This window comes from Gopherus evgoodei, chromosome 15, assembly GCF_007399415.2.
Source record: "Gopherus evgoodei ecotype Sinaloan lineage chromosome 15, rGopEvg1_v1.p, whole genome shotgun sequence".
NCBI lineage: Eukaryota > Metazoa > Chordata > Testudines > Testudinidae > Gopherus > Gopherus evgoodei.
The window spans coordinates 12,266,743-12,288,308 of NC_044336.1; the positions used below are offsets into that span (position 1 = coordinate 12,266,743).

General features: G+C 45.4%; 1 protein-coding gene across 7 annotated transcripts in view; it reads right to left on the reverse strand.

The window, feature by feature from the left end:
- SEC14L1 (SEC14 like lipid binding 1) overlaps window positions 1-21,566 on the reverse strand; it is a 107,134-nt gene that overhangs the window by 78,894 nt on the left and 6,674 nt on the right. For all 7 annotated transcript variants that reach the window (XM_030533904.1, XM_030533910.1, XM_030533905.1 and 4 more), the window contains exons 4-5: window positions 20,224-20,291; window positions 15,612-15,699 (exon numbers count right to left, since the gene is read on the reverse strand). The gene's annotated coding sequence lies outside the window, so the exon portion shown is untranslated. The remainder of the gene's footprint in view (window positions 1-15,611; window positions 15,700-20,223; window positions 20,292-21,566) is intronic.

Below are 21,566 nucleotides of genomic sequence, written 5' to 3' on the forward strand. Positions count from 1 at the left end.
TGTAAGGCTTTCAGCAGCTCAAGCATTGGGGGCCATTCTGCCTGTTCCTTAGGGATATTCTGCAGTGGCTGCAATAGTCAGTTGTCTGTGAGGGTTGACCTTTAGTGTAGGTTTCACCATACAGGCAAAAGCCACAGGCATGTGCATTGTATTTGGATACAGATTTTGAATGCAAATGAAGTGCTGTCACAAAGCTCATGGAAAGTTGTCAGTGCCGCTGCTGTCACAAGGTGCAGACACCTCAAAAAGATGCCCTCACTGTCCCTGTTATTGAAATAGCAAGAGCCTTTTTAATGCTATTGAAGTTGATGCACAGGGATCTGGAGGCACAGAACTCTGCAGCTGTTTAGTCACAAATGTAGGCAGCTAGGCCAGAGTGCAGTAACAGTGCCAAGCCAAGTGACAAATGCCCAGTGTCGGAATGATGGCAGGACTGAGCCCTCAAGGTTCACATAGGAGCCCTGCTATGAGTCAGACCCACAGTTTTAGCAGCTGACACCCAACCTCTGCATGCCCTTCCCAGCTAGGCACCCTGATGCTGTTTGCTCTGAGTATCTATCAGGTGGCCTTAGCTACTGTACAGTTGGCATAAGCAATGCATTGATGAGACAAGGAGAAAATTGCCCTTTCAATTCCTATTACCCTGGTGAAGTGAGACAAATCCCATGGGGTTCCCACTCACAAAATGCATCCTTCTCCTCACTGTATAAGATGTTAAAGCACGGTACAAGCCTGGCACTTGTCAGTATCTTCAGATACAGGTAAGGGCCCATTTCTGCAGCCCTATGGTTGTGTGTGTTTTCTGTGTGTGGTTTTGTATGTGCACATAAGAGCCCTACTGTGGCCTGCACACGTGTGAGATCCTCAGTTGTGTGCACCCTTCTGTAGGATATGTTTACACTCAGAGCTAGGGGTGCCAGTCCCAGCTTGCATAGACAAACTCGCACCAGCTTGCTAAAAATGACAGGGTAGCTCGAAGAGAGGTAGCTCAAGTATGTCTGCACACGCTGGGACTCACACCCTTAGCTCTGAGTGTAGACAGACCCATAGTGGAGTAGCACTGGTAATCTCTCCCACAACACTTCTTAAATACCTGACAGCCCATTTGAAAGGCAAGCATTGCTACTCCCAGATATATTTACAAGGCCCTTCATTTTCAGGTTTTATCTTATTTAAAATTCCCCAGGGATTCATCAGTGTTTATTGCAAAACTTAGAAAATGGGCAAAAAAAATCAGTGTAAAAAATTAACTTCAGTTTTCTGGGTTAATAGGGGAGGATGGGAAGATAGAATAAAAGCAAGAAACAGAAAAGTAAGCAGATTAAAAGTAAAAGCAGTTTAATGCTATAGTTAATTTCATGAACTGTATATTAACAGTACACACACACACATTAGCATAAATACATCTACCTCATGCAATGTATAGGATTCTCTTAACAATCAGTATTTTCATGTATTTGAGTGGTCTAAAATTCAGGCGGAAAAAAAAAAAAAGTAAAAACCAGATAGTAGCTATTGTGAATCCCTGAAATTTTTCAGTAATTGAAAATGAAGGGCCTTATACATGTATAACCTCTGAGGGAAGATAAGTTCTCTCTGACCAGTGTAATTTCTCGGTAATCACTCCTCCCAGCTGATGGTGATATTTTAGGAAGGAACTCTGGTAAAATTCACAGAACTCCTTTCCTGCTCCTAAGCATGGCACTTGTGCTGATACTATTTATTTTCCGATCAGTGGCATTAGCCCATCTCCTGGCTGCAGAGCTGCTCACTGCCTACCCCTAGCGTGCCACTCAGTGTAAGTATTTTCAGGCACTACTGAAAGGCTCCTATTTATTGTAGTATTGGGAGGCAAATAGGGGAGTTTAGTAGACAAAGAGGGGTATGTGTGGAGGTATCATTCATATCCCTGATTTGGGAGGCCCTCTAGGAGAAGCTATTGCTGAAAGGACCCATCTATCTCTCTCTTCACCTGCAGCAGGACATTTCTCTCTGCTGCCTCCCAGCGCCACTGAGGCTAGGAGGCCTGATAGGTGGAGGCTAAAGTTTCCAAAGACTTGAGGGAGGATTGTGGGTTGCTGAAGCTAGTGTCAAACAACATCATGGCTGGGGCTCTGATTGGTAGGCTGAGTAGATTCTACCCAGCCATTAGCATCTGATTTGGCACTTTCTTTACTTGAAAAATAGAAATGTTTTGCCTGAACCAGAGGCAGGGGCTGGTGGTTCCCAAACTTTTTGGCAACTAAGTCAATTTGCCAGAACAGGGGCCAAACTCACCCGATGTGAATTGGTGCAGCTCTAGTGACTTCATACCTCTGGCTCCAGTGAACTCACTCAAGACTTCTGTCAGTTCTTGCCACCTCCATTATCTATGCACTTCTTGCCATTATGACAGCATTCCACCTCAGCTTATGGCAGGCACCACTAAATGGGAGGTGAGCAACACTGCCACACCAGGGCCAACCACAGAGGCTCATTAAAGCAGCAGAGTGGGAAGTTTAGAGTACCCGCCCCTAAAGGCTGAATCCCCAGAGCAGGGGTTAGGAACTCTGCTCCAGCAACTCTATGGGACAAGTCTCAAGTTTGTAACATTTATTTTAATTGGCTGCATTCAAATCCAGGAAAGGCTAACAGGCCTCCCATATGGTTACGTGTTTGGCAGCCATTAAAGTAGGTAGGGGCAGTGGCAGGACAGGGTGAAGGCAAACCACTAATTAGCTGTTTACATGAATGGAAGGAGCTGCAGCCCGCAATCTTCACCCTCATAATTCCTATGCAAATCAGAGTGGCAGGTACATAAATTTCCTCTTCCTCCAATGCAAAGTTTGGCAGTTTGCATATCACAATCACAGGGTTATCAGTTACCCCTAGGTCATCTGATTTGAGCCCCAGTTCCATTAGGGACAGATCCTTCCACTCGTCACATGCTGCAGTACTTTACTCTACAAGAGATGTTACTTATGGGACCCAGGAATAGCTGAGGGTGGCACAATCTGATTATAGTGATTACTTGGGACCCCATCCACAGCTTAGAGCCTCATTGTGCTAGGCCCTGTACAAACACAGAACAAAATGACGACACCCGCCCGCCCCCGCTGAAGAATTGACAATCTAAATATAAAATGAGACAATCAATGGATACAGCAGATGAGGCAGGGGAGTACAGGGAAACAATGAGATCATACTTGTCAGCCTGATAGGCAGCACTCACAGCACATCAGCGACTTAACCTTTATTGGGATGCTTGTGAGCATTACAGTAGAGGAGAGTCTGATGAAGGACAATGAAGTGACCTTGGGGATTGTTGCCCTTGTGGTACCTCTTCGCGATCCATCAGGACACAATGCACCCAGCTATACATTTCTGCGAGCAACAAGGTAGCACTGGTTTGAGGTTCTGGCCCAGGCACGCTTCAGTTAGGGTTGCCAACTTTTTAATTGTATGAACCCGAATACCTTTGCCCCACCCCTTCCCCTGAGGCCCTGCCTCTGCCTCACCCCTTCTCTGAGGCCCCACTCCCACTCATTCCACTCCCTTCCCTCCATTGCTCTCTCTTCCCCCCCACAACTCACTTTCACTGGGCTGGGGCAGGGGGTTGGGGTGTGGGAAGGGGTGAGGCCGGGGATGAAGAGTTTGAGGTGCAGGAGGGCGCTCTGGGCTGGGACCGAGGGCTTTGGCGTGCGGAAGGGGGTTCGGAATCTGGGAGGAAGTTAGGGTGTGGGAAGGGGTTCTGACCTGAGGCAGGGGGTTCAGGGTGTGGACTCTGGCTGGGCGGCACTTATCTCAGGTGGCTCCTGGTTGGCAGTGCAGTGGGGCTAAGGCAGGCTCCCTGCCTGTGTGGAGTCCACGCTTCTCCCGGAAGCGGCCAGCATGTCTGGGCCCTAAGCGGCTCTGTGTGGTGCGTGCTGCCCCTACAGCGTCCATTGGCCACTGTTACTGGCCAATGGGAGCTGTGGAGCTGGTGTCCCTAGGGGCTGCAGAGACATGTCAACTGCTTCCAGGAGCTGTGCGGAGCCCCACTGCACCAACAACTGGACTTTTAACAGCCCGGTCAGTGGTGCTGACTGGAGCCGCCAGGGTCCCTTTTCGACCGGGAGTTCCAGTCGAAAACCAGGCGTCTGGCAACCCTAGCCTCAGTCCTGCCCCTTTTGAGGTGCTAGAGTCCAAGAGTAATCAGGAACAAACAAACATAAAAGTCCAACAACTCAAAAGAGGGTAATCCAATGAACCCTCAAGTGGGACCTGTCAAACAGATAGTTAAGGGTTAATGTCTCTTTTACCTGTAAAGGGTTAACAAACAGGGAACCAAAAACACCTGACCAGAGGACCAATCAGGAAACAAGATACTTTCAAATCTCGGTGGAGGGAAGCCTTTGTTTGTGGTTTTTGCTTTGTTCTCGCTGGGTCCTGGAAGGGACTAGACATGTAACCACGTTTCTTGCCAATCTCCCTGCTACAGTCTCTTATATATTCAGAATAGTGAGTATTAAGTAGAACAGGCGGTTATAGTCTTTTGATTGTTTTCTATATTTGCAAATGTGTATTTTGCTGGAAGTATTTTAAATTGTATATTGCTGGGGGGGAGAGGGGGGCTTCTTTCTAGTGTCTATAAGCTGAAAGACCCTGTAACTTTTACCATCTAAATTACAGAGACAACTTTTACTTTTTTTCTATTAAAAGTTTTGCTTTTAAGACCTGTTTGATTTTTTCCCCTTGTTGAGGCTCAAGGGAACTGAGTCTGTACTCACCAGGGAACTGGTGGGGGAAAGGAGAGCAAGGAAGGCAAAGGGGAGGGGGGAAGGGACATTCCTCCCTGTTTTAAGATTCAAGGGGTTTGAATCACAGTGATCTTCCAGGGTAACCCAGGGAGGGAAAGCCTAGGAGAGGCACTGGTGAGGAAAAGAGTTTACTTTCCTTGTGTTAAGATCCAGGAGGTCTGGGTCTTGGGGGTCCCCAGGGAAGGTTTTGGGAGGACCAGAGTGTATCAGGCACTCCAAGTCCTGATTGGTGGCAGCTATCAGATCTAAGCTGGTAATTAAGCTTAGGGGAATTCATGCTGGTACCCCAACTTTTGGACTCTAAGGTTCAGATTGGGGAAATATACTATGACAGGACTTCACCCTTCTAGCTAAGCACTGGATTAAATTGCCTAGGGAGGTTGGGGAATCTCCATCATTGGAGGTATTTAAGAGCAGGTTAGGCCAAAACCTGGCAGAGATGGTCTAGATAATACCTAGTCCTGCCTTGAGTGCAGAGAACTGGACTAGATGACCTCTAGAGGTTTCTTCCAGTTCTACTCTTTTATGCTTCTGTTCAGGGCTTGGCTTCACACAGTCTGTACTTCAGCCCCCCCTACAAAACCCCAGAGTTCGGCCATTTGTCTACAGTAGGGCCAAGATGTCACCCCAGGGCTCATGCTCATTAGTGAGGGAGCTTGGTTTAGTGAATTGAACATGGAGCTGGGAGTCAGGGACTGCTGGCTTTTAACTCCAGCTCTGCCAAGCAAGACCTTGGGCATGTTATTTAAACTCTCTATACTTGATTTCTCCAGCTGTACAACGGTGATGAGGTTTAGCTCACTGGTGTGAGGTGAGGCTTAATTCATATTTTCACAGTACATCAAGAACTGAAAGTGCTCAGTATTAAACGGCAGAGAGATCTGACATTTCCTCCCCTCCTTCCCCCTGTATGCATGAAGGAAAGAGCCCTAATTCATACATTTTCCCCCCAGCGCCTGGCAGCTCAATATAGTGTCAGAAGCCAAGTGTTCCATTTAACTGCTGCAGTTTGAGGATGATTAACAGGAGATGGTTATTTTTTTCTTGTTTTAGTCCTGGGGGGATTGCTTTGTCACTCAAACTGTTGTAGAGCCCACAGACTAAGTCCTGAACAGTGCACAAAGCATATGTTAATAGCTGCTAAATATGAACATCCGCAGCTAGGTACAGAGAACATACATTAGAATGTGTATAGCAGAAAGGGTTCTCCTTGCTCCAAATGATGCATTCAGAAAGGTTCTTTTTTAGAGCTGGTTGTAAACCCAAATTTTCATTCTGTGGGAAACCCTAACGTTAAGAAAAATTCCAAATTGAGACAAAAAAGCAGAAATTTCCAAATTTCCTACTAAATGACAATTCTGGAAATTTTTCATTTAGGAGCATTGATATGTGTCATTTTGATAGGGTCACATTATTTTGCTTCAACTTTATCATTTTGATTCATTTAGTTTTGACTTTATCATTTAAATATATTAAATGTAATAAGTATCATACATTAATATTAAATATATACTATAGTAAAATACATTGCCATAAAAGTCAAAGCTAAATGAATCAAAAATGACAAAGTTGAAACAAAACATTTAGACAACATCAAAACATAATGAGAAAGTCAAAATGATGTTTTGCCATTGAAGATTTTGTTGCAATGAACACATTGCCAGCTAAATATTTGTATTTCAATTAAATTGCATTTTTCCAATGGAAAATGGTTCCATCTTTTAAAACCAGCTCTAGATTTTATATTAAAATGGCATTCCTGGCCTGATTGGTGGAGAGGGTCTATGCTACCATTCAAAGGAGTGTAGATTTGATACTATGCAAAGAACCAAGATTTGATTTCCCCATGCACATCCCTGACTCCACAGATTGGGAATCCATCACTGTGGTATCTGGGTAGCTCAGTACTTGGAGTACATTTGGTGTATGTGACAGGCTGATAGAAGGGAAACTGAGGCACAGCAGTGCACCTAGGTGGGGAGTGTCTAGTGACCATGTGACATAGCTCTGACCCAGGGTGGTAAATGATGGAAAATGAAAGAGGTCCCCCAGATAGGAAGAAAAGCCATTTCTAGCTCATTGCTCAATGTTGAGAGTAAGAGTGAGTAGCTTTAAACACAAACACACAGTAGGTTAGATCAAACAGATGTCCCAGTGGAGGCGGGTTAGCTTTTCTACTTTAAATGTTACTCACCCTTGTGGACCTAGGGAACAATTTAGACAGGTCAGGCTCCTGGAAACAATTAGCTCTCTCCCCCATCCCACCCCACGTTGGCCAAGTACAATGGTGACAGTGAAACCATACTGCACTGGGGAGAAAAGGGTCTGTCAGATCTCCTCTCACCAACTGAGTAGCATTTTCAACAAGCTGCCGAATCTACCTCCCTCCCACTCTTTGAATGTCACAGCACTCTCACAGGGTGTCAGAATTATGGCTCAGGATTTTTTCAGAACACTGTGTTTTTGCCAAGAACTTATTTCCTCTGCAGGCATATAACAGAACACACGTTATGTAACATCCTTACTGCACAAAGCCTCAGCAGAAAGGTGACCCTGCAGCAGAGGTGAAAGTAAGCCGGTCCGGTCCAGGATACCGGCAAGAGCAGGTACACCATGCCGGACTGGACCGGCTTCCCCAGGCTGGTGATTTAAAGGGGCTGGGGTTCTGGCCGCTGCAGGGCGCCCCAGGTCCTTTAAATCACCTCCCAAGCCCCACTGCCGGAGCCCTGGGGTAGTGGCGGCAGGGATCCAGTGATGATTTAAAAGGCCCAGGACTCCCTGCAGCACCTGGAGTCCTGGGCCCTTTAAATTGCCCCTGAGCCCCGGGGCTCCCAGCCACCTCTGCAGCTGGTAGCTCCGAGGGTCATTTAAAGCCCCGGGCATTTAAAGCCCCCCAATTCTGGTTGAGGCCCCGCCTCTTCTGGTTGAGGCCACGTCCCCTGCTCAGGACTCCGGCGGATCAGTAAGTCCTTTAAGTTACTTTCACCCCTGCCCTGCAGGGTCCTTGTTGGAATCCATACCATGAGCAAGGGCATGGGAAAAGTTGCAACTGGGCAAGATTATGATTTAGGATGCTATTTAGTAACATTTATACACACAGCTATCAAAAAGCTCATCTATCTCTTACCATAGCCATTCCCTGGCAATCCTTAAGAAAACTTACCAGTGAGCTAGTAAATACTGTGGGGCAGGAACATCTCTTCTTGTTGTATCACAATGGGGCCTCAATCCCTGATGGGAGCTTGCAGAACAGCACTACCACAAACCAATACTAATAGATCACTCCTGTAACCCCAGCTTCCTTTCACCTGTTAACATCTGCACAATCATAGAATCATAAGGTTGGAAGAGACCTCAGGAGGTCATCTGGTCCAATCCCCTGCTCAAAGCAGGACCAACGCCAACTAAATCATCCCAGCCAGAGCTTTGTCAAGCCTTACCTTAAAAACCTCTAAGGATGGAGATTCCACAACCTCCCTAGGTAACCCATTCCAGTGCCCTCCTAGTGAAATAGTGTTTCCTAATATCCAACCTAGATCTTCCCCACTGCAACTTGAGACCATTGCTCCTTGTTCTGTCATCTGCCATCACTAAGCACAGCTGAGCTCCATTCTCTTTGGAACCTCCCTTCTGGTAGTTGAAGGCTGCTATCAAATCCCCCCTCACTCTTCTCTTCTGCAGACTAAATAACCCCAGTTCCCTCAGCCTCTCCTTGTAAGTCATGTGCCCCAGCCCCCTAATCATTTTCGTTGCCCTCCGCTGGACTCCAATTTGTCCATATTCCTTCTGTAGCGGGGGGGCCAAAACTGGATGCAATACTCCAGATGTGGCCTCACCGGTGCCAAATAGAGGGGAATAATCACATCCCTCGATTTGCTGGCAATGCTCCTACTAATACAGCCCAATATGCCGTTGGCCTTCTTGGCAACAAGGGCACACTGCTGACTCATATCCAGCTTTTAGTCCACTGTAATCCCCAGGTCCTTTTCTGCAGAACTGCTGCTTAGCCAGTCAGTCCCCAGCCTGTAGCGGTGCACGGGATTCTTCCTTCCTAAGTGCAGAACTCTGCACCTGTCCTTGTTGAACCTCAGATTTTTTTTGGCCCAATCCTCCAATTTGTCTAGGTCACTCTGGACCCTATCCCTACCCTCCTGCGTATCTACCTCTCTCCTCAGTTTTGGGTCATCTGTGAACTTGTTGATGGGATTAATTGCACCCTCAGCATCTTTATCAATTATCTGGATGAACAAAACTGGCCCTGGGACCGACCTCTGGGGCACTCCGCTTGATACCGGCTGCCAGCTAGGCATCAAACTTTTGATCACTACCCATTGAGCCCAACAATCTACCCAGCTTTCTATCCACCTTATAGTCTAATCATCCAATGCATACTTTTTTAACTTGCTGGCAAGAATACTGTGCAATATAATAACCCAGCAATATAAGACAGACATAAGGGGTGAAATCTTGGTCACACTGAAGTCAATGGGAGTTATCTTCAGTGGGCCCAAGATTTCACCAAATATCTAAGATTTCCCACCCCAGCATTTGTATTCTCTCACAGCTGAAGAAGTAAACAGACCTTGCAATACATGAAAAAGCTGAGCTGGAAATTCGGCTCTCAAAGTTAGCTCTGTGACAGAGCTCTGGGTTGTCTGCAGAATCCTCTAAGCCTGAAAGTCTCCCCTTCTCCAAGATTCATTTTTGTCCTTTTCCTCTTAGCAAACACTGATTAGCTTGCTGCAGCCTGAAAGGAGAGGAACGTGGCTTCTTTGGTTTAACAATTTATGTGGGGCCTTATCACACACAAGCCATCTTTCTGTGCGTAAGCAGAGCTCATGTGTGGTGAAAGCATTTATCCATTGTTACTAGGGTGACCAGAGGCCCTGTTTTTAAAGAGACAGTCCTGCATTTAAGCCCTCCTGCAGGTGTTCCAACTTTTTCTTAAAAATCAGCAAAAATTGTCCCGTAATTTCTGTCTCTCTCACCCCCGCCCCCAAAATCAGTACTTGCAGGTCCTGCTGCTGGACAGATCCCTGCTTGCCAGCCGCCCACCATTTCTTTTTAACAGGGGCCCAGTCAATGTAATTTGAACCTCTGTACTACATAGTTCTGATTGATTGCCACTGAACTCACTTGAATATGAGTAATTTTACCAGGTGTCCCATATTCAACATAAGGAAATATGTTCACCCTAATTGTTACTATATTCTCAGCAAAAGGAGCACAGATTGTCATAATGAACCTGTGGCTAAATCTCTCCAATCAAATGTTTTGTTTTTTTTGTTCCCCCCCACTTTAGAAAAAAGTTATTCTAGAGAATTAGGATCCTACTGCATGAGTTGAATATCAGTATTTGACAAACTCATGTCCCTTTTAAAAGAAACAAGCTAGTGTGCTGTCCAAGTGGACTTGACAGCCAAGTTGTAAATTCCATTTGGGGGTTTACCTTTGAAATGCCAATCCTTGTACTTAATTAGCATTATCATAACATGAATGCGATGGCACGTGCTAGGTCAGGGGTAGGCAACCTATGTGCCAAAGGTGGCACGCGAGCTGATTTTCAGTGACACTCACACTGCCTGGGTCCTGGCTAGGCTCTGCATTTTATTTTAATTTTAAATGAAGCCTCTTAAACATTTTAAAAACCTTATTTACTTTACATACAACAATAATTTAGTTCTGTATTATAGACTTATAGAAAGAGACCTTCTTAAAAACATTAAAATTAGAATGAATAAATGAAGACTCAGCCAGAGGTGAAAGGAAGTCACTATGGTCCGGTACAGCGTGCCGGACTGGACCGGCTTCTCCGGTGGTGCTTTAAAGGGCCTGGGGCTCCCCACAGCGGCAGGAGCACCGGGCCCTTTAAATCCCCTCCCGAGTCCTGCCGCCCTGAGGTAGCGGCAGCAGGGCTCCCGCAGTGATTTAAAGGGCTCCCGCTAGTAGGTTTGGGGTGATTTAAAGGCCCTGGGGCTCCCAGCCACAGCTGGAGTCCCAGGGCCTTTAAATCTTGAAAGGTCCTGCCTCTTCCAGTTGAGGCCATGCCCCTGCTCAAGATTCCAGCATACTGGTAAGTCCTTAAGTTACTTTCACCTCTGGACTCGGCCCACCACTTCTGAAAGGTTGCCGACCCCTGCGCTAGGTCATCTGGGTAGCAAGAGGAATCTGTTGCTGCTCAGACAAAGGAGTGTTTCTTGAAATCATCATGTGTGTATACAAAGGATGCTGCCAGTAGCTCTTACTTAGCAGTACTATCCCTAACTGGGCATCTTTGCAATGACAAGGGTTTTGTCTTCACTTCAAAAATAGTGCGCACGCACATTGGGGCGGGGGGGTATTACAGTGAGACAACAAGTGTTTGCTGTCCCACTATAAAATCCTAGCGGAGATAAGGCACCTGTAGTTTTTAGCATGAGGTAGCTAGGCAAGGTCAGCACTATACCCCTTCCCATAGTTGATTTTGTCTGGTTTCCTCATGATAAAAACTGCATTAGCTATGCTGCTGTAGACACAATTTTTTGGCAGTGAAGACAAAGCTAGTGAGGGCCTGTCTTCACAAGGAAAAAGGGGAATTTTCTTGAGTTAGCTAACTCCCATTAATACCCTAGTGAAAGCAAGGCAGTCTGTAGTTCTCACACAACTTGGTAGATCAAGGTAAAGTCCACAGGGGAACTTGGTCTTTTAACCAGACATGCTAACTCAAATGAAAGCTACAAACTGCCTTGTCTTTACTAGGAGTTTACCTTGAGTTAAGACCATACCTCTTCTCCTAGTAAAGACAACCACTATTCTAGCTGTTTATCAGCTATCTGGTCAGGAGGCCAAGTGGAGGGGAGGGGCACTAAATAGGTTAACACAGTCATGTTTAGTGTTCTGGGTTCAAATCCTATCTTAAATTAAAAAAGAAAATAAGTTTGATAACCTGATTTTAGTCTCCCACCCAAAGTCCTAGTGCATGATTAACATACCCTGTTCCAGGGATCCCTATGATTAGAATGGCAAAAGGGCAGAAGTCAAAATTGTGAACAGCGCTGTGCAAGAACACCGAACTAAAGTAGTGCTACAGAAACCCAACGACGATTAGCAGAGGTGTGAGTGGCCACAAGACTGAAATAGCAATAAGAGCACTGGCGGGTGCCCAGGGACCAAAATAGAAGGCTGTGTATGTTACATTTGTGACTAGAGGGAGCTGTGTGTGTGTCAGCCTACGATTAGATAAACAGGACAAAAATGCTGTAAGTGCACATTCCTCCTACGTATGACTGATTAGAACTAGTTCTGTCCATTTGGTGTTCAAGAAATGGAGTGATCGGAAGTCAGGACCTGAATCTGTATTTATAAATACATGACCTATGAACACATTGCCTTTGCTACTTTCAGGACAAGCTGAAAGCCTGTATTCCCCAAAGATCTTTGCAAATGTAACTGGGACCGTAACCTGCTAAAGAATAACATTCCTTCTCACAAGAGAGGCCCTTTCTCCAACAAAGCACACTTCCTCTTGGGCTCTCAGTCAGCACGTGGAATTAGTCCAAACAGATTTCTCATTGCTCTGGAGACTCATGTACTAATGAGACGAACTATTCTTGCCCACTCAGGAAGGAACATCTTGCTTCAAACTGAATAAACAAGTACACAGCTCGCCTTATCAAAGTACACAGAACTGGTGGTTATAAGGAGGCTCCTTTAAACAATTAGTTGTATTTTAAACATAGTGTTTTACTTCAACATGAAGAACCACCAAAGTGGCTGAGTGTTGACCCGGTAGATGACTGGCACTGCAGAAAGAGATGGAGCCTGTCCATAACACAGTGATTTATAGAAGCTTTAAGTGCTCCACTCAGACACAGTAAATGCTACAGGACCACCTGTGCATGACAGGCAAAATTCTCCCACTGAAAAGCGTTTGACTTGCACTAAACCTAATGGAAGATTTGTGCTGGTCTCTGAGGGGTGAATTTAGCTCTAGGATGTGAAAGGTTAATTTACATAATACAGGCAGACTATATAGCTTGTAATTATACAGGTTAGAAAAGGAAATCTAAACAACAGTGGCAGCAGGCATGGCATGCCAAGATCCAAATGTGGATTGGGGGCAGGAGGAGGAGAGTAAGGGCTTGGCTACACTGGAGAGTTGCAGCGCTGGTGGTGGGTTTACAGTGCTGCAACTTAGTAACTGTCCACACCTGCAAGGCACATCCAGTGCTGCAATTCCCTGGCTGTAGCGCTGGCTGTACACCTGGTCTGCTTTGGGTGTAACGATTGCAGCGCTGGTGATGCAGTGCTGCTTGTCAAGTGTGGCCACCAAAAGCACTGTTATTAGCCTCCAGGGTATTAGGAGGTATCCCAGAATTCCTGTCCACAACAAACCGGAAGAATGGCTGAACTCTGAGCTCCCGATCTAAAAAACAAACAGCTGCTCTTTGCTCCAGCGAGCGAGGAGCAGAGGCAGGGGAATTGCTTTGGAATGTTCACAGCTGTTTGCTTGAGGAGAGAGGGGAGTACGTGTTAAGCAGCTGCTTATGTGGTCTGAAGGCTATTTAGGAGTGCATAATTTGCATTTAGTGAATAAGAGAGCAGTGGGGGAAAGGGTCAGAACTTTTAAAATGATTGAAGGTAGGTGCTGTGGATCTTCCATTCCTTAGAACTTGCAAGGCAGGGAGCTGAGAACAGTGTCAGCTCCAAAAATTCACTCTCTCTGTCTCCCCCACGCTCCCTGTCACACTCCACCCCACCCCCATTTCGAGAAGCACGTTGCAGCCACTTGAATGCTGGGATAGCTGCCCACAATGCACCACTCCCAACAGCGCTGCAAATGTGGCCACACTGCAGCGCTGGTAGCTGTCAGTGTGGCCACACTGCAGCGCTTTCCCTACACAGCTGTACGAAGACAGCTGTAACTCCCAGCGCTGTACAACTGTAAGTGTAGCCATACCCTAAGAATAGCAAATGGGAAAAAAAAGAGAGGAGGAGCAAGTGGACAGAAATAAGAAGTGATGGTGACAGCCACAATGAGATGTGGCGCAAGGGGAGCCAGGGATGGAGGGGGAAAAGCAGCAGCCAATCCAAAGAGGTTGGGAGTGACTGCATTAGACCACATCAGGATCAGCTGCCTGCTTTCAGACAACTTTTAAAACAGTCCCTCTTTTTTCCCTCCCAAAGAAACTCAGCTCCAAGCCATTCCGCATGTAACCTGGAGAATTTAACGGCATGCCAAACCAGGGACACTGGGAGAGAGGAACAAAAACCCTTAGCAGCTACCTTAGTCCAAATCCACAGCTGCAGCCGATGCACGTACAGCTTAGCTAGGGGTAAGGAAAGGGCTGCAGTGGGCAATGGAGAAGGCCCTGTCTTCACATTCTCATGACTCTGGTCCAGCTGTGCAATGGGCTGGTTCCCTGCCAGAATTAACAACCCATGGCTTGCTCTAACTCATGTGGCCAGTTGTCCCAAGGAGTACCAGCCCTGTCCTCCTTCCCTCCAGGTACACAGAGAGGCTTGGCATGGGAGTAGTTGCACTGTTTCTCCACAGCAGCTAAGGATTCCTTTCCATCAAGAAGAACAGGAGTACTTGTGGCACCTTAGAGACTAACAAATTTATTTCAGCATAAGCTTTAGTGGGCTACAGCTCTCTTCTTCGGATGCATCCGAAGAACTGAGCTGTAGCCCACGAAAGCTTATGCTGAAATAAATTTGTTAGTCTCTAAGGTGCCACAAGTACTCCTGTTCTTCTTGCGGCTACAGACTAACAAGCTGCTACTCTGAAACCTTTCCATCAAGGTCATCTTCCAGGAGCCAGCTATGCTGGCTTTAGGGCAGCTTAGAGCCACACAAAGTAACCCCTCAGGCAGCCAGGACCTTTGTTGAGAATAGGGGAGGAATTTGTTTTTGCAGCCAGTGCTCAAGGGAGGCTTTGTCTAGATTCACCCTGAGGTTTCCTTTTCTGTCTAAGCCCTTCATATTTAAACTGTCTCAAGGCAAAACGGAGGAGTCTGACTGGTTCTGAGAGACCTATCCTGACCTTGGAGCAGGCTTTTGGGTGCTCATGGTTGATCAGGGTCGATCCTCCCTCTGCCCAGCCTCTCTAAATAATAATCACTATAGAGGATAGGACACTTCTTGTTCCCAGGCTGCTACTGCAAGAACTGTCAATGGAAGTTTATTTCTAACCCAGGACAAGGCAGCTCTGGCCAATATAAAATAAATAGAATGTTAGAATAAGCCCAAGGGCTGTACTGACTCTAGTGAGCATTTTAGTTATTCAGTACAAAAACTTTTTCAAAATTGGAGCTCTAGAATTTCCAATCTGCCACATCAAGGAGACTCACAGAAGCTAACACTTGCTTATCCTGATGTATGTGAGGCTAGCTTATACAGCATGACTCTCCTGTAGTTCTCCAAGCACTCTATAAACATGGGAAAGCCCCTCATTCTCACTGTGCAGATGGGAAAATCAGGCACTGAGGTTAGGGGGTATGTCTTCACTGAAGCTAGTTCAGGTTCTTATGTGGATGTTGCTCCACTCCCCCATCCACACACAAAGCCCTCTAACCCAAGTTATGTGGTGCTTTCAAGCTGGCCTGGCTAGGGATGCGGGTTAGAGCATGGATTCCACTTGTGCTGGTAACCTGTCCACCTTGCAGCAAGGATGCAGGCTAAATCATTTGACTGCAGACAGTCCTCTAATGTCTTCTCACTATTCCCCATGTGCGCTCAGAAGGACACATGCATTCTCCCACCATTCACATTGTTGCTCAGTTTACTGCACAAGAACCATTGGACACAGCCTTGCAAGACCTAGAGAAACCCTACTGAGCCATGAAGACATACCTGCTGTGACCCTCAAAATCACACAGCAAGTCAACTGTAGGGCTGGAAACAGAGCCAGTCTGATGTCAAATTTCTTTGAACTGCATGGCTGGGGGAAAAGAAGGGGAGAGGAGTAGATATAGTCACTCGATTTACCACAGGCTTTTATTCCAAGTGACATTTGCAAACAGGCTTCCCTTCAGTTAAAAAGTCAGTAAGGAGAACCACAGCCAAAGAGAGTGCTTACAGCTGAAGTGCTTAGAGCTAGTCTGGGAAGAGAATTCTGTGATGGATTAATGCATTTACTTTGTGTTAATTATATGAGATTGCCCAGCAGAACCGTTTAAGAATAAAATACAGATCTCTAATACCAACACTGAGTGGCTTATGTATTTGGATACCCTCTTAGTCTTGGTAATAAAATGTAATCTGTGATTTAAAAGGCCCGCAGCAGCTACCAGTTAGAGGAAAATAAAGTGGGTAATTGATCAGCAAATCTGGGTATATCCCTCCACATAGCAGACCATGAAAGAGTGAAGATTATTATATGGCTGAAGCAAGCAGAGAGGAGAAAAGTTAGAGTTAGCACCATTCTCTACTTCAAACAGACACGTCAGTTCCACAACATGCAAGGATCACTTCTGCTGGTAAACAAGTTAGATATTTAAATATGTTCTGCAAATTACACAGCCCTGAATAAAAAAATTGACCCATTTTTCGCACGTCAGTTCTGCTCTCTTAGAATTAAGGATGTTTACAATCACTAATCCAGTTCCTGCAATTTTACATCAGTACATAAAAACAGGCCTCTGCACATTGATTGCATGGAAGTGCAGTCTCCTGAAGATATCCATTATAGCAGTGGCTCTGAAACTTTTGTACTAGTGACCCCTTTCACATAGCAAGCCTCTGAGTGCGACCCTCTCCCCCATATAAATTAAAAACACTTTTTATATATTTAACACTATTATAAATGCTGGAGGCAAAGCAGGGTTTGAGGCGGAGGTTGACGGCTCACAATACCCCATGTAACAACCTCATGGTCCCCTGAGGAGTCCCAACCCCCAGTTTGAGAACCCCTACATTATAGGCAAAATGGGCTGTTACTACAGCAACACATCTAATATAACTAACTGCCATAATTCAGACACTGCATTGTATAGACAGCGGAATTGTTGAGAGATCAGCCTGGGCAAGTCACATCCACTCTTGGCACGTACACCAGTATGACCATTACAAGATAGCGGGTATCCCTTGTAAGATACTTGTGCAAGAGCACGATCTGTTAAGTGCACACAACAGCAGCTACCAATGGTTTATGCAAAGGCCTGGTAGGAAAATTTGAATTTTGATCTTGTAAGATGTTAATATTCCTTGCCTATAAGCCAAGTATCATTCAGAAGGAAGTAATTTTTTTCCTTTGAATAAAATCCACAAGAACCCATTCTTGGTTCCTTACAGACAAACCGAGTAGGCCTAAGGCCCTGAACCTGCAACTTGATCCATATGGGCAGATCCTGCTGATTTCAGTGAGGTTCTGCATGGCCCACCTGTCCCAAGCAAGAACTTGCATGATCGAACTGAAGAGTAAATACACCACTGCCAGTGGAAAATGACTTAAGTAAGGTTCAACTCAGAGCCACCTGAATGCAAGCTCAAAAACAGAGTCAGCTCTAGATTTTGCAGACTATGCAAAACCAAGTGTGGGTCCCTAGCCAGTAGCTACAAGGTGGGTTGAGATTAGTGTGGAGATAGTGGGTTTCTACAGCAGCACAAGATTGGGATTCAGGGTACTTTTCATTATGGGCTCCAGCTGATCTCTTGAAGTAACTGGGTGCTGACAAGAGGCTGTTGCTGGGAAAAGGAAAATGCTGACAGAATGAGACTGAAGCAAGGGCCATTAAGCAGCCACACACTTAGTACAAGCATTAACCTGCCCCTGCTGCAGGTAGGGAGCAGTGAGAAGTTACAGTATAACTGAACAATGGAACAAACATGTTAATCTTCAAGTTCACCAAGTGGTACAATGTTAAAAATAACTCAGTGAGTTAGCCATCTATGTCATAACAGAGTGGCAACACATTTGAGTTAGTATGGCATGAAGCACAGTAGCATCACTCCTGCCCCCCCCCCCAGTTTATTCCAGTTACAAGACTGGCCAGCACGTACTGGCAGAGTGAGGTAAAAATAGTCCCTTAAGTGTTATTTAAGGTAAAGAATTTTGGCACTGTGAACCCCTCCAGAATGCTTGTTTTATGCAAATACTTCTGCATAGGGCCCAACAAATTCACGGCCCATTTTGGTCAATTTCATGGTCCTAGGAGCCTAAAAAAACCCCATAGATTTAATGATTTCAGCTATTTAAATCTGAAATTTCACAGTATTGAGATTGCAGGGATCCTGACCAAAAAAGGAGTTGTGGGCTGGTCTCAAGGTTTTTGTAGGCGGGGGTTGCAGTACTACTACCCTTACTTTTGCGCCGTTGCTGGTGGCGGCTCTGCCTTTACAGCTGGGCAGCTGGAGAGCGGCAGCTGCTGGCCAGGAGTCCAGCTTTGAAGGCAGAGCCGCCACTAGCAGCAGCACAGGAGCAAGGATGGCATTGCCACCCCTACTTTTGCGCTACTGCCTGCAGAGCTGGGCCCTCAGACAGCAGCCACCATTCTCCTACTGCCCAGCTCTGAAGACAGCAGTGCAGAAGTAAGGGTGGCATGGTACTGCCATTCTTACTTCTGTGCTGCTGCTGGCAAGGCACTGCCTTCAGAGCTGGGTGGCCGGACAGCGGTGGCTGTTGGCCACCTGCCCAGCTCTGAAGGCAGTGCAAAAGTAAGGGTGGCAATACTGTGACCCCCCTAAAATAATCTTGCAACTCCCCTGCAAATCCAGTCAGGACCCCCAATTTGAGAAATGCTGGTCTCCCCCGTGAAGTCTGTATATTATAGGGTAAAAGCACACAAAAGACCAGATTTCACGGTCCATGATGCATTTTTCATGGTTGTTTATTTGGTGTGGCCCTATGTATGCATTGTTGCAGACATTCATATCTTCACTGTCATGACCCTTGCTACAGGCAAAGCTAAATAGGTGGTGCAGAGACAGTGACTTCCAATACAATGCCACTATTGACAGGATATGCTAGTGTGACAGCTGCACAAGTGCAATTGGCTTTCCAAGTGCAATCCCAGTGTCCCTCGCTACAGTGTCCAGCACTCATTTGGGTTATCCCCAAGCCAGGACCAAATAATGCCTAGGGCCCACTGCATTAGATGAGGGAATTGACTGAGCATTATCAATAGGCCTGGAAGGACATCCTCATTCCAACCCATATCACTCCCATCTGTGGATCAAGAGGGGAAGACAAGAGAACAGTTAGTTCAGCAACAAACCACACACAAGAGGGTATGATCCAAAGAGAAGAAATCAATTCAAAATAATCAGCCTCCTTGTTCCCTCAAGTTGCAACACCCAAGTTGCTCATCGTAATACCATCCAATCCTCTGGGTAGTCCATTGAGTGATCCTCCATTATAGCATCTACAAGTGTTATGGCATAGCCCCTTCCCCTCACTAATGGTGCATAGATCCTTGAGCAGGACAGAGCCATTTGAAGTTGGAGATGGAAGCACAGAACAGATGCAAATATACAATTGTTCCAAGGAGATAGCCAATGATACCATCCCAAGAACAACAATTAACAGCACTTGCAGGGAGTGCTATGCAGCAATGCAATGCACTGAATATACCCAGAACAGACTGGCTAGCGTGGAGTCACTGCATTGTTGAGACTTGCACCAAAGCAGTTCTCTAGCATAGACAAGGCCTTAGACGGAATTACCATGCCAAGTGTGAAGGATGAGCTCTCGCTCCAGACCAAATGTGACAGCCTACTAAATCTGCAGCATGTAGCTAGTATTATTTCCCTCACTATAAGGTAAGTCTCCTTGTTGCCACACATTTTACACAGCAGTGTAAATTAAAATTAGTACATTCCGCAGGCACTACTGGGTGTTTCTCTCTCAATAAATGTGTACAACAGACCTTCTTCCTACACTGTTTGCTTAATACTAACTCGTAAATGCACAACATGCAGCACTGTATTGTCATGTGGATTTCGTTTTCAGGACAGCTGGCCCCTTACATAATCTACATCCATCCTGGACAACAGCCAATTGAGATAATAGAGAATTCCTTAACTGGAAAGTACTCCCAAACCAGCTCTCGCCCCATTGCATGCTTTTCTCATTAAAAGTCTCTGGATGGGCTCTGTTCAGTTGCAATTCAGCCATTTAACATACCTTTGCACCCTCTAGTGGAGAAAATGAGAAGTGCCACATCAAGAATATATTCTCAAATTCTTGAAGTATTCTTCAAGGACAGCAAGGTTTGAATTACTTCTACAAACCCTCAAAGCACCACATCAGTGCTAGGAAGTGTCCCATTTGCCACAAGTACACCACTTCCCAAAAGTTAGCATTGCCAGAAGTGCAGAAGAAACTTGCAGAGCTGAGGACCTCTTTTGGCTTGTGCATGTTGTATGGCAGGAATTTAAACAAGAGTTACAGTAATCTTTTTTGAAAGTTAGATTTTATTCATGTGTTTATGCAAAGCCACATTCTACAAGTTAGAAGACTACATACAGGAATAGTCATGCTGAAGTGATGGCATCCTGCTCCTTTATTATGGTGAAATCTTCCAGTCAAATCCTCTGGAAAGAAATAATCAGGACACACAGATGAGCACAAGAGCACAGTTCAAAAGCTTCACATACAGACAGGTCAGAGTTGTGCAGAGTGCAAAATGAGCAGCTAAGCAAACTTAGAAAGTACATTCAGCTTAGGGTGACATTTGCAAGTCATTGTGATTGCTTAATGAAGCGGATGCAAAATGCACTGAAGCCCTTATGTGCAGATGCTCTGAAGTTCTGTTGTGAAAGATATTGATGCAGGATTTAAAAGAGAGGGGGGCTTGCTCTTTGGACAAGTGCAGATGGAGCACATTTCACAGGAGATAAAGGTCTGATGACCGGTTGACCACATTTACAAAAGAGTTCCAAGACTGCAAGCAAGTACTCCCCGCACCAAAACGGCCCATTAGTTTACCACTCCGTAAACAAAGGTGGCCTAGTAACTCTCAGCCTACCTGCCACAAATACAGAATGCCTGGTTCAAGATGACGCTAGCCTAGATGAGTGCCAAAGTATGGTTGAACTCAGGCAATTTCAAGACAAAGGTACAAATGCACCCCTCCACTACTTTGGTTGAAGAGAATTTCTGGATGTTGACCAGGTGAGCTATTCAGGCACAATACTAACCTTGTATATACTAAACTACCTAACATAAGGACCTGCAAGTATTTTATTCATGTTAAAAACTCTTATACTAGTAACTGGTAAGTGAGATTTTACATTAACAGATGGAGAAATTTTATATCGAGTTACACCAAGATAATCTAAAAGTGACAGCACTCTCCTTACCAAAAGCCTTCCTCTCCCCTGCTGCTGTGTATGCTCACAGGCTTGTTATTTTAAAGTTTCTGACTTAAATATTTTTATACATGGTGGTCTCCAAGTTAACTATTTACTTTGGCTTGCAAGGAAGAAAAAGCTACAACAAAAACAAATCTCTCAACAACAGCCACTAAACAACAACTTTTATAAGTAGTTGTACTACACTGTATGCTGGGTGGAGGGAAAAATGTCTTAACACTTGTTTCTTATGTAGTACTTTATCTTGCCTAGTACCCTTTAAATATTTAACTAGTTGTAACTTCACTTTGGAAATGAAGAGTATGCCCAAAACTTGAGGTATTCCGCGAGTTGAGAATCCAAACCTTCCCACAATGCAATGCACTGAATATACCCTTATCAAATGTTGGAAGTATGTCCTTGATTATAAATGCATTTTGATATTGCCGTTAGTGATAAACAGATCTGCTTTATTCAGGACTCAGGTTGCTGGATATATGCTTTTCTGTACAAGTA